This window comes from Protopterus annectens, chromosome 5.part0, assembly GCF_019279795.1.
Source record: "Protopterus annectens isolate FY-2018-M chromosome 5.part0, PAN1.0, whole genome shotgun sequence".
In the NCBI taxonomy this organism is placed as follows: Eukaryota; Metazoa; Chordata; order Ceratodontiformes; family Protopteridae; genus Protopterus; species Protopterus annectens.
In genome coordinates this window covers 788,714,656-788,727,844 of record NC_056735.1, presented here as the reverse complement: position 1 = coordinate 788,727,844, position 13,189 = coordinate 788,714,656, and the positions used below count along the sequence as shown (strand labels likewise).

Here is a 13,189-nt window from a genome sequence, read left to right as displayed (position 1 = left end):
GGCATTAGGAGTACTGCACTTTATTTATGCAAGGGATATACTGCATTATCAGTTTCAATACTGAAACTAAAATAATTCTGCTTTACTATCTTTATCCAAAATTTTTAGTTTACCTGTAAAATATAGAAAAGCAGTCTAATGGACCTTAAAAAAAGAAAACATGATGAGAGCTTAACAACTCAGAAGGTACCTTTTAGTAAAATCAAATAAAACAAAACACACGTACCATGGGAATTTTATTCATAAAATGTATACATCAACTTCATCAGACAAATACAAGCTCAAACACAGATACTTTTAAAAGGAAATAAAGTTATGTTATACAAGTTAAGTTATATAACAACCCAACCAATCAAATAAGAAATATTATTAACACTTGCATTATGAGTGGTCAAGGTTCAGCCTGCTGAGGATGGAAATCTGCGAACTCCATCCCCCAAACAAAGAAAAGCTATAAAAGCACATTTTTTAGTATTTTTTGCAGGAGGACATGCTCCCCTGCACAATCCCCTGAACCTAAATATACCCACTGCATGGCGGCTCCAACTCAAAGAAGGGGGATGTTACTCCCATAAAGGACTTCATTGCTGGCACAATTCACCCAAAGTGATTTCCTATGTGGAGCTCTGTTGACCAGCATGTTGAACCTCAGGCAAATGACACTCGAGACTTCTTCGTTCACATGTAGGTTACCCTATTGGTAGAGGCTTTGTCATGCTCAGATTTGTTATAGCAAGTCCTCCAGTGTACTTTCAGTCTTTCAGCTATTGCACAATGATTCCTGGCCAGAATGGTCTCTTGTATGCCATTCCATGTTTTATACCCAAAGCATCTTCTAGGCTGGAGAGAAAGTCTCTCCACTTTTGGTAATGAATATAAATAACATTGTTAAATTGGCTTGTAAAACAAATAAAGTAAATAATTCTAACAAATCATTCTCTTTTAGCCATACCTTATCAGGCATTATCTGTACGCTCTTATTTTTGATTCTTTCAATATTTTGATATCAGACATTTATGTCGGCCTTTCTTCATAGTACCACATAGTACCTTGTGAATATGGCATTCCTCATTCTACAGATACTTGTCTGAATGATTTATGATCACTATCTCATTTTTATACTAATGAGCAGCATAGTAATTAGTCATGTTTGACATATCTTGTATCCCACCCTACAACAGCATACTGTAGTTTGAAGCACTGTAATATATAAATGACAAGTAATTATATATTGTATATGGTGTCTTCAGTTATCCCTATATTAATGTTTCTATGATTTTATGACTAAACAATGACACACAAAATGTATTTTTATCTTTCTTTTTTTTTTTTTGTAAAAGATTAAATGAATAGGAGTTAAGAATGCAGTTGCTTCGCATTGTGTGTCATGCTACCAAAATGGAACATCTTTTGCTCAATTAGCACTGTGCAGGAATTTAAGAATTGGGATTACATATTCTAAATCACATGCAAGTCATTGAAAAGCCATTTTGTTTTACTCTGCAAGCCTCTTTATAGCAGAAGAACCATTTCTGAAGTAAGACAAATGCTAACTATGTATATCAATCAAAAACAGAGTAGCTATTGTTATCAAACAGTGAGATTTGTTCTGCAGCTGTTGTATTTCAACCATTTTTAAGTCAGTATATCTCAAAACTTCTTGCAATGTCCTTTATTTTTACAGCATCTGTAAATACAAGAAAAATACAATGCATAAGGTAAACAGTCATCCAGACAAAATCAGTATAGTCTTTTTATGTCACAGACTTCATTTAATTTTAAAATGGATGGATAATGTAAAATTAATACTCCTTTGTATAATCAAACTTACTTAATGTCTAACAAAACACACAGATGAAAATAAGATCAAACGTACATAAGACTGAATTACTAAAACATCAAACTCATGAAAGGTTGAAAAAAGAAGAAGAACCTTTCATGATTTTATAGTAAACTAACCCATAACACTAGCCTCCAATTTATCTGGACAGTGGGAGTGTGGTGTTACGGGACCCTGCTTCTGCCCAAACCATAACCCCACACTATATCTTACAACATAGAAAAAAAGACTTCCCTTAACACTGCTACTACAGAAGATACACTTAGACTCACAAACATGCACCTACAAACATCAAAACCCTTTACCTAACAACATTAACTCTGAAATACACAAACCCACAGCACATTTATCCTTTCCCAACCATTACTCTAACCTTAAATCCTAATCTCCTCCCAATACCCACACACTTGTTTCAAATAAATTGCAGTTTGAGATTTTGGGCATTTAACTATCCTGGCATTTGATAATCTCAACTATCACTAGTGTTTGTTGACCAAAACAGTGTTCGACAAAAGACATGGCAGCTGCTATAAAATAGATAATAAGCTTTATCTGGACTGTATTCAACTTTAAGTTAACCAGTCTAATCAGCTGGTAGATATGCAGTACAGAAAACCTTGGAACTTCACTTCTTTTCCTATCAGAGGTAATCCTACAAAACTACATAAAGTTCTTGTGGATGAAAAATCTAATTTGTTTCATTTTATTTTTGAAAATTAATATTTATTTATTAAAATTTATCAAGAAGAAGTTTCAAATATACATATTATCTCTTCTGATACACTAATGATATATGATATAATACATATTATAAATTATAGATCTCTTGCAAAACAAAACCTGGTTCAACAAGAACTTAAATGTATTATAACTTAATTCTAGATATAAGTGAATTAAATGAAAAGTTACACATATTTTATAATAAACTGTGTGATGCAACTATAAAACTGTTTCTGCTACAAATGCTAGAGTCCCAAGTACTCAGTGACTACTGCACCAAAATAATGGACTCAAGCATCTTGTAACTCATACAAGCTGCTGCTAAACAATCAAACTTGAATATGAGCTTGGGAAAGCAGTTATCACACCTTATCTGATTTTGAGTGAGAAAATATGGTAGTTTCATGAAGGGAGTTGGGTGGGGTGGGAGTGTAGATTAGGGCAGTGATCGGGAATGGGATTTTAGGTTTAACTCATTCACTCCATTGGAGTTCAGGAAGTTTGCACTGTAACTTCCAATGGATGAAGCCTAAACCTTTTGTCAGATTCAAATGATGTTTTCACATTTCAAACAAATGTTTATATCTCTGGAACAACAGGGGTTATGAAAGAAGTATGAATTGTAAACTCTTAAGCACAAGATATTTTATATTGGTAGTATTCATTACATTGTAGGTCTTAAAATAAAATGTATAAATCACAGTAAACACAGTAACTATTACATTTGTAATATTTAATAACCGACAATATATCTCAGCAACAACTCAAGTTACACACATACAGTTAGCATCATTTTATTCATCTGAGAGCTTTCATATGAGGCCAACGAGTTCTGCGTTACTTGGTTGTTGAGATATTTAGAAAAATTTGAAAATTATATCTATATAAATTAACATAATAAAAACAACAGTTAATATCTATCTACCTGCACTAGACAGAGATCAAATATTAATGCAGCTGAGTTTACCATTGTGTAAGCTTTAAGAAAAAAATCTTTTAAAACCTTGTATATAGCATGGTTATGGAATTATTGATGCAAATATGAACAAGCAGTATTTGATGCCTAGAGACGTCAATATGAGTTAACTGCAGATGCACCTGTATGCATCACTTGGATGTAATGAGTTAAATAGTGGGAGGAATATCTTAGGGTTACAGCATGGGTGCAAAGTTTTAGGATTAGGAAGTGACTGGGGATTGTAGGTTTATGGAGAGGGAAAAGAGTGTGAGGGTTAAGGAATGAGGACTCAGATTAGGAACTGGGTGGAATTTTCAAGGTTAGAGTTATGGCTATAAAGTTTAATAAGGGAGGGGTTTGGGAGAGATAAATCTTTAAGGAAGTAAGGTTGAGCTACTGTGAACTAGAGCACATGCCTTTCTGACCAAGTGGTAATGATCAATTGTGCTGTGCACTACCAGCATGGGAGTACTTGTAGTAAATTCAGTTAAACCAGAAGACTGCATGAATAAATATTTATAAACAACAAGAACAAGAAAAAGAGAGTGAGAAAGAAGCAAGGAAGGAAGGAAAGAAGCAGTCCCCTGAATGGATTTATATGACCCATGCCTATGGGAGAGTATAGGTTAGAAAAATATGAACTTATCATTCAGTGCCTGTCCAAACACTTGTCACAAATGGAATACCCACATTTTTTTCATTAAAAAAATCAAGGGCCTAAATCCTCAAAACTATACAGACCATCTTAAAACTATGTCCTTCTTCTTGGTGTCATACAAACCATTAAGAGATGACTTCTGCCTAGCACAAAGAGCACCTGGACAGACCCCATCCTGACAGACCTAGTACATATTTGCAAGTCCATTGATTGGTAGCATAAATGTCTACTAAAGGGATATCAATCACTTTTGCAATATAGATAGAACATGTTAGAAGAATAGATATGTGTCACAGAGCATGCTACTTCTACAGAATCAGCTTCAATTCCACATATAGTGAAGTACTTCACTTACTCTATTCAAATGTAGTTTGGATGACTGAATGTGAAACTGCAAATTCATCCTCCATTTAACACCCATGTCCCATCATATAATTGTCCCAAAACATCCTTCATCTTCCCACTCCTGGGTTATTTGTAAACAATTAATAAAAACAAAATCAAGTTCTAACCGGAGGTCACAGCAAAAAGGCAAGAAATCAGCTAAAGGCAAATAACCAAAACCAAAATGTTGAAACTTATATTTTATTATGCCAAAGTTAAGTACTTTTGTCCTTTATAAGTGCAGGACTTATTCTGAACTAATTAAATTAATGCTATCTCTTTTTAAAATAACAAAGGATAAAATCATGTGATACTGATTATCAAGTATAATCTTAAGAACAATTAAATAGTTAACATGCCACTTAATTCAAATAAACCTGTACAACAAACAAACCATAGTACCCATACTGCAGGAACCATCGTAAGCAAACAGGGCCTATTTGACAATATTCAAACAAATAATTAATATTCTACTCAACATTTAAAATATATGAAATAAATAAATGCATTCAAAATATTTAATCAAATACTAAAAAATGTATAATGAATTCAAGACACAAACATTAAAATATAGATACTCAATACATATGCATATATGTTATGCAAAAGTTATAAATAAAAAAAAGTAAATAATTAAAAAGTAAAACATGACGTTACACTTATAAAACGGAAGTTTAACTGATCTTAATTTAAGAACACTACTTATTTAAATATTATCATTTAAGCCAGGTGCACATCTGCATTTTACTTGAACTGCCACTGTAATTCCTTATACTCAGTTAATGTTTCCCAAGAACCACCACATGGAATTTCTGGTATTTGTTCCAAAACAGCAAATTTAAAATTATTATGACCTGGACACACAACTGAATGTGCACATACTGTATTATTTTTATTGCCTATGCTAATATTACAGTAGTGCTCATAAATAAGTTTAGAGAATGTTCTTTTGGACTTGCTGAAGTAAAATACATCACAAGCTTGACAAAAAATAATGTATACTACTTCTTTAGACACAAATTAAATCATTTTACAAAATTTATAATATTACCCCAAAGCTTAATTTTGTCACCTAAATACATGTACTCACATTGATTACAATGCCCGCATCTATTCATTCCTGAAAATTTGTTTACATTTGGATTATTCAGGTAATTCCTATTATTTTCCATTTTATTCTTAAAATTACATCCTCCCTTGAATATAAATTGAGGGCAATCACCTAAAACATTACTCAAAATTTGATCAGATTTAAAAATCACCCAGTTATTACTAATGATATTCTTAATACTTGAATGGTCTGGAAAATATTTCAACACTAACGCTAAGTTATATGATTCATTACCTATGTTAACATTGCACAATTTAACGATATCATTCTCAAACTCATTACCTATGTAGTGTCTTGAATTTTATCATGTTTTCCTTTCTTAACTTCCATCCTAATATTATTTATCATACCACCCAGATACCACTTCTCCAAAAACATCCTTGCCAGTTTGTCACATTCGATTTAAAAGATGGAATCTTCAGAAATCATTCTGGCTAATATTACAAACTGTCCTTTCACCAGTCCTTTTTTTGTGAGAATGGGTGACATTGGCTGATTTCATGACTTTTCACTCTCGGTAGAACTTTTTTTTTTGATTACTAGTGTTTTCTACTTGGCTGGCTTTTGTGTTTTATTTGTACACAAAATATAAGAGCTAAAATGTACCATGGGAATGTAAGGGTGGAGTTTTTCATGTCCTGCCAGACCAATAGCCTGTTAAATACCTATGAACCAATAATCCTATCAACCAGTGTCATTCTGATGACACTGATTGACTTGACTTTTGTAGAGTTAACTGTCCTTGAGAAAGGCCTGAATTTTATACCAGAACAGAGCGCGACTTTAACTGCTACTGTTATAGATTTAAAAATGTTTTTTAAGAAATATTTCTCTGAAGTTATTTTTAATGGAAGGGATAATTATGAGGGGGAGAGAGTACCATGAGGAAACAGAGTACTTTTGTTCCTGCTCTAACCCCTGTTTTGGAAGCTTTTGTAAGTTATGTGAACGTGATTTTCATGGCTATTTTGGGAATAGAACAGGTTATAGACCCTTCTATAATATGTCTAATGATGAATGGAAAGCACTGAATGGTTTGGTCTCTGATTCAAATATAGAAGTGAAACTGGTCGATAAGGGGGGGCATGATTGTCATGATGAATCGATCATTTTATTTAATGTCTATTAAGTTGATTCCAAATGATCCATGTTTAACATTGGATGTGTATAACCTCTTGCTGGTAAAAGATGCTTTGATTCCTGTTATACAGGGCCTGCTCAAAATGCATAAGATTCACACCAACCTCCTTTTAGAGCAACACTAGCTGAGAGAGATTGGTGTACAGAAACTATCTCTATGTTTACTGAGAGATATTTAAGACCAATTGTTGATAACATTTTCTACATATTGAGAGACTCTAAGCAATTCTTACGCAATTTATTCTGTTTTACTCAACAGATTGATAAGAACTCTCCTTTTTTCTTTGTAACCATGGATGTCCAGTCCCTTTTCACTACGATCCCTAATGCCTATGGCCTTGAGGCCTTCAAAAATTATCTTTTACATTATGGTTCTTTGATCTTGGATTTATTGATTTGTTATGTTTATTCATGGAGACTGTGCTAGAGAACAATGTTTTTCTTTTTATTTGATGGGTGCTATTATCTGTGGAATGATGGCATAGCTATGGCACTTCGTGTGCCAAAGCTATGCCAACATAGTTATGGCATGGTGGGAGAAGGAATTATTATGAAGTCTGAGAGGTTTGCACCTCATATTTTATTTTGTTGATTATATGTTTTTGATTTGGGATGCCGATGAACTTAGATTATGGTATTTTAAGTTGTATGTTAATAGTGTTTGTTCCTTTTGTAAGTTTACATTGTACAGTTCCCGAGATAGGATAAATCTTTTAGATGTGGAGATCACACGGTTAGATTATGGTATCATTAATGCAGGTATTTATAGGAAACCCTGTTACAGGAATGCATATTTACACAGGCAGAGTATGCATCAGAACCATATATTCCGTAATATAGTGAAAGGTCAGGAGTTGAGAACATCCAGGTTATTTGTGGATGATACAGCTTTTTTCTAAGGAATTGGTTAGCTTGTGGAAGAGTTTTAGAGACCGAGGTTATAATGATTGGGAGGATTTGATTTGCTTAGACAGGGTTGCATCCATGAAAAAAGGAAGTGGTAGACCATACTTCTCTGAAAGAAGACAGACTAGTTATTCAACAGCTACGGCTAGTACTCTTAGTGTTCCTATGTTTTTTAGTAGTAACTATAAAGATATTTCTGATATTATACAGAAACGTTGTTCAGTTTTAATGCTAGCTCCAGAAGTTAAAGATCTAGTAGGTGACTGAAATTTTGTTATAAGGACAAGAAGTCAATACATAGGATATTATGTTACCTACTTACATCATATGACTATTGTCAGGGACAGGACAGAGGTACTAAACCCTGTCAGTCCTGTAACTATTGTTTATGCATTAGTGATACTTCTGAGTTCATACACCCTGATACAGGTCACCGTTATAAGTTTAAGGTCAGTGCAGATTGTAATACCTGTCACATTGTTTACGTGGCTGTGCGTCAACTATGCAGTGAATTTTATATTGGTAAAATGAATAGAGTATTGAAGCATAGGATTTGGGAACACCTATATGATATTAGGGTATCTGTCCCCAATTATGCTCTTGCCAAGCATGTCAGACAGACAGGTCCAGAAATATTTTTACGTTCATGGTGATGGATGTTATTAAGGAGAGTGATCAAAAGGGTGATGTCAATAATTATACAGAAGTAGTTGAAGCCAAATGGATTATTAGATTGAGTGCAGAATATGGAAAATGGTTAAATGACCATGCCCCCTCTTCCCTTTCTTGAAAATGAGAGAGGTTAGGTGATTTTTATGAATGTGTGATTTCATCTATATGCTTATATCTTTAAGAGTCTCCTTCACTTGAGTTTGTGTACCTTGTTGTCATGGATGTTAATTGCGGGGTTGAACTTGTGTAGCAGGTTTGATTGGATACCAGCACTATATATTGTGATTACTTTGAACAGGTTTTAAGTCTGATGAAGCAATAAGTTTTATTGTGAAAGTGTTAACTTCTCTGTTTTTATGTTTATTAAAGTTTGCTTTTTATTAAGATGTAGTGCCATTTGATGCCCAGACCTGGACTGTGCTTTGGCTACACCTATTTGCTTCGAGTGGATATGTCTTCTTTATTTCTTGGGTGAACTAGTTGTTTTAGCAGCAGTTACGCTTTGGGTTTTTGTGTTTATATTGTGAAGAATTTGCCAACATTCCTTGATTTTAGTGGAAGTAGTACTTTTCCAGTGCTGTGTAGTGGATTTTTTTTTTTTGCAGCCAGGATAATTTAATCAATTATTGGCATTTGTTTACTGGAAAAGTCTGACTAGGCAATCACCCATTTTTAGTGGAAGCTTGGGGATTAAAACTTCAAAATATTAAATGAAAGAAAAAAAAGATAGCAAATAAAAGCATACAATATGGACTGACATTTTACAAATACAATTTAATATAACAGAGTTGCAAAGTTTGTCATTTAACATGTCAACATAAGCAATTTCCTGCAGGATCAATAAAGTATTTCTGATTCTGATTCTGAATTTTTACAGGTATAATACAATACAATATCATGCAGAATAATCAGAAAAATAGTAAGATTATCAATTGAGTGAATTTGTTTAAATTAGAAGAGGTGAAGAAAGATAAAAAAGGTGAGATAAGCAGTTAAAATACATAAATTTAAAAGAGATAAAAACAGACAGTGACTGGTTAAGAAAATGATTATTAATAAGTTAAAGCATATGAGAGATGAGACAGAGCAAATATTGCTTAGTAGATAAAGGAAATTGTGTCTATATAAGAAGAGAAAGTATGCATAGAATTATTAGAGATAGAGATATTTACAAACCACAAATGACTATTTGAAAGATATGTGCCTTTTAGAATAGTCAGTATGATTTTCAGTAGTGGAGCACAAGATAGACTATAAAAATGAAAGTGATTATAGCTGATGGAAGTGAAGCAAGATAATGGCTGCAAGAAAATTGGGTGAAAGATGAAAATGTTGTTAGAAGATGAAAGTGAGGTGAAAGAGAAAATGGATTGTAGAATTGGAATAGCCTGGCCTGGTGCATGATCTGAATCGGGAATTAGGAATGTTTTTTAAAGAAGTTTGAATACGTGAAGATTGGATGATGACCTAATAGTTATAGGGAGTGAGTTCCAGATTTTTGTTACTATTTTAGAGTATAGGGAGTATCCTGCACATTGTTTTTTGGTTTGTGCATGATAAGATGTTGTTTAGCATTTCGTATTATGGGGGGATTGTGAGATATAACTTTGGAGAATTGTAGTAAGGACTCAGCAGGCTGAGGGATTGTTTGTTATTGTTTTGTGTTGTGATGAATTGTGTGTATGTAAAATAGTAAGGTAGCTCTGATCACTTTAGTTATTTTAGTACCATACCATGGTGGCTTTGATAGGGTGTGTTTGCAACAAAGTGTGCAGTCTTGTTTTAACCTTGCTCATCTCTAGCTTTTAGAGAGTTTTGAAGGTTTGTAAGGCTAGGTGCCCCATATAGAAATGATGGCAGTAGGTAAGTATTAGATATGGTTGCTTTGGTATTACTTGTGATGAAATGCTTTGATTTGTACTGTTGGTGTCTTTTTAATTACTTTTACAATCTATAGGTTAAATTTTAGTCTGCCATCTATGGTCATACCTAGCAATTTAGTATGTGATACTACTTCAAATATCAGTGTTATTTAGGGTAGTGATGTTGAAGTTACTTTTGCCAAGGCTATATGAGTTAAAAAAATGTAGTTTAGGTTTCTTAGGGTAAACCAGTAACTGGGAATGTTGGAACCAGCATTTAATGGAGTTAAAGGCTTCTTGTGTTTTTTTTTTTTGTTGAAGATGGATTCAAGTATCAGTGGAACAAATGAAAACATAGTCATCTGTGTATTTTGTGAGAGATGCTTGTTAGGAAGAAGTATAGACATTGTTGATGAATATATTAATCAGCAATGGACTGAGAATAGAGCCTTGGGGTACACCTATAAAAACTGGTTATGGGAATGAGCGTAAAGTTGAATATTTATGTTAGATTTCCCTCTTGATGTAGTGTGGTTATATGTGATTTTTTTTTTTTTTTTTTTTTGAAAAAAAAAAGGAACATAGGATTCTTGCACTATCTATAGGGACTGATATTGGCTTTGATATAGCATTGACTTTTATCTTGTAAAATTCATCTGGTGGGTTATCAGTAGATGATGAGCATGGTATGAGATTTTAAAGTAATTTTTTATATATAAAGTAGGGGTAGCTTTTAAGCTGAGTGATGATATAGTAGTGGGAGGGGTTATAGTGAGGTACAGATATTATGGATGCCAGGGCTCTTTTTTGTAAGTGCAGCTATGTTACCTGTGAGGCTGTTATTAAACTGGCTAGCAATTTCAAGTATGGAGAGGCTAGGTAAACTATATGGATTGTTTTTTTTTTTTTTAATCCCTGGATGGATTAGACATTTATTGGAGGACCAGAATGTTCTGGAATCATGTCTATGGCATTTATGAATATTATTATAATTTTTTGCCACTGTTTACTTATTTTTGTAAGGTTTTAAAGTTTTCTAAACTCCTGCAGATGTTTTGTTTTTTATTCACATGCCATTTTCCAGGCCCCATCTTTCCTATGCAAAAGATGTCTAGTATTTGTAGAGAGGACATGGTCAGGTTTAGCTCTTTTTCATCTAAATGATGCTAAGTTATTTAGAATATTTAAGAATATTGTATTGACAGTCAGGACTGCTTCATCTAGGGGACGGATTTTTAGATTAGACCATTTGATTCATTGTATGGCTAATGTGAATGCCTCTGGGATGAAATTTATGAGATTATGGGTCAAATTGTAGTTGTGCTGTTTAACATGATGGGTGGTTAATTTATGAGTTTAAGTGGGGAGATGGTCACTAAGGGAGTCTGCAAGGGTTCCTGAGGTGGGACATTTTTGAGGGCTAGAGGCCATTATCTAGTCTAGGGTGGAGCTCTTACTTAAATTGTATTAGATCTAGTAGATGAGATGATTAGTTGTGCAAAGCCATATAGGTTAATACGTAAAATGGGAAAGTTTGAAGTAATGTCTTTCTAGTCAAGATTTACTTCTCCTAATATGATTTTTTTTCATTAGGAATAGTATTGGATATCAAGTGTAGGATATTTTTCTGAGCATTTATATTTTTACACGCGGGATATAGTGAGCAATGATAAAATATATATTTTTTATTATACAATGACCCCCCCATTAATATTCATATATATATATATATATATATATATATATATATATATATATATATACCAACGAAAAAAGGTCCAGTCGCCTGAACTTTTTTCCGTTGGTATAAGGTGCCCAAAACTTTTTTTTTAATAAAAAAAAAAAAATGGAGCAACGGAGACTTTCTTTTCTCTGTTGCTTCCATTTCAAAGCACTGATTTACTGGGTATGTGTGAGATTGCAAGTACCATATGCATGTGCAGTACATCAACACAAGGAAGCAGTATACCACCACCAGCAGAAGAATAGTAATGCACCATTATACAAAGACATTATTTAAGAAAAGTAAGTATTTTTTTCTTAAATAATGCCATTGTATAATAGTAATATCTGATTCCGTGGTTGTGGTATATTGAAGATTTACCCATGGTTGGCTTTATTTAATCACTCGGGCTTCGCCTTCATGATTAAACCACACCAACCATGGGTAAATCTTCAATATACCACACCATATCGTCAGTTATTGCTTAAATATTTAATTTGAGGTATTAAATAAGTATTTCAGCACTGTGGAATTTGAGAATATCATTGTTGAAAGGACTGAGTTCATATCAGTTGAAGAATAGTATGGCTATACCCTCAGCTTTTTTTAGAGTTCAGGCTGTTCTTATGATGTTATATTCATGGGGAAGTATTTCAGTTTCTTTTATGTTGGGCTTTAGCCAAGGTTTTGTAATTGACAGAAATTTCTGAATATCTAGAGTATATTGGGCTATCCAGGCATGATGTTCTGTGATTTTGTTACATATACTACTGATGTTTAATAAAACTATGTTTATTTTTTGTATTTTGAGTGAGGAAAGCAGGTATTGTAGTATTGTATATGGAGATGATTTGCTAGCTGCATTATGGTGATTGACAGTACCTGGATTTGGGTGGATGTCTCCACACAGAGATATTTTACAAGAGTGCAGTTAAGATAGGGCGAGTCCTTTTTGAGGCAATTTTATTTTTTGCTTTTAGTGTTGGATAGGTCCAATTGTATTCATGACTTACATATCAGATGCAGAGACTGGCAGAGTCTTTAAAGAGGTATATTACGATTAATGTTTGGAAGTGGCAGACATGGTTCAGTTATGGCTATTGATTTGTGAGCTGATTATAGGAGTGACTGTTTTATGGGAGTCTGTAAGTTGACATAGTAGGGTGGCAAATATAGTTATGTAGCGCATCTTTGCAACAAAGATAGTAGTTATAT

The 13,189-nt window shown here is 33.4% G+C and overlaps 1 long non-coding RNA gene across 1 annotated transcript in view; it reads right to left on the bottom strand.

The window, feature by feature from the left end:
• Positions 1 to 223: 223 nt before the first annotated feature.
• LOC122802826 overlaps positions 224 to 13,189 on the bottom strand; it is a 69,652-nt gene continuing 56,686 nt past the window's right edge. Inside the window, exon 3 of the long non-coding RNA XR_006364983.1 lies at positions 224 to 1,687. This is a non-coding gene — a long non-coding RNA (uncharacterized LOC122802826). The remainder of the gene's footprint in view (positions 1,688 to 13,189) is intronic.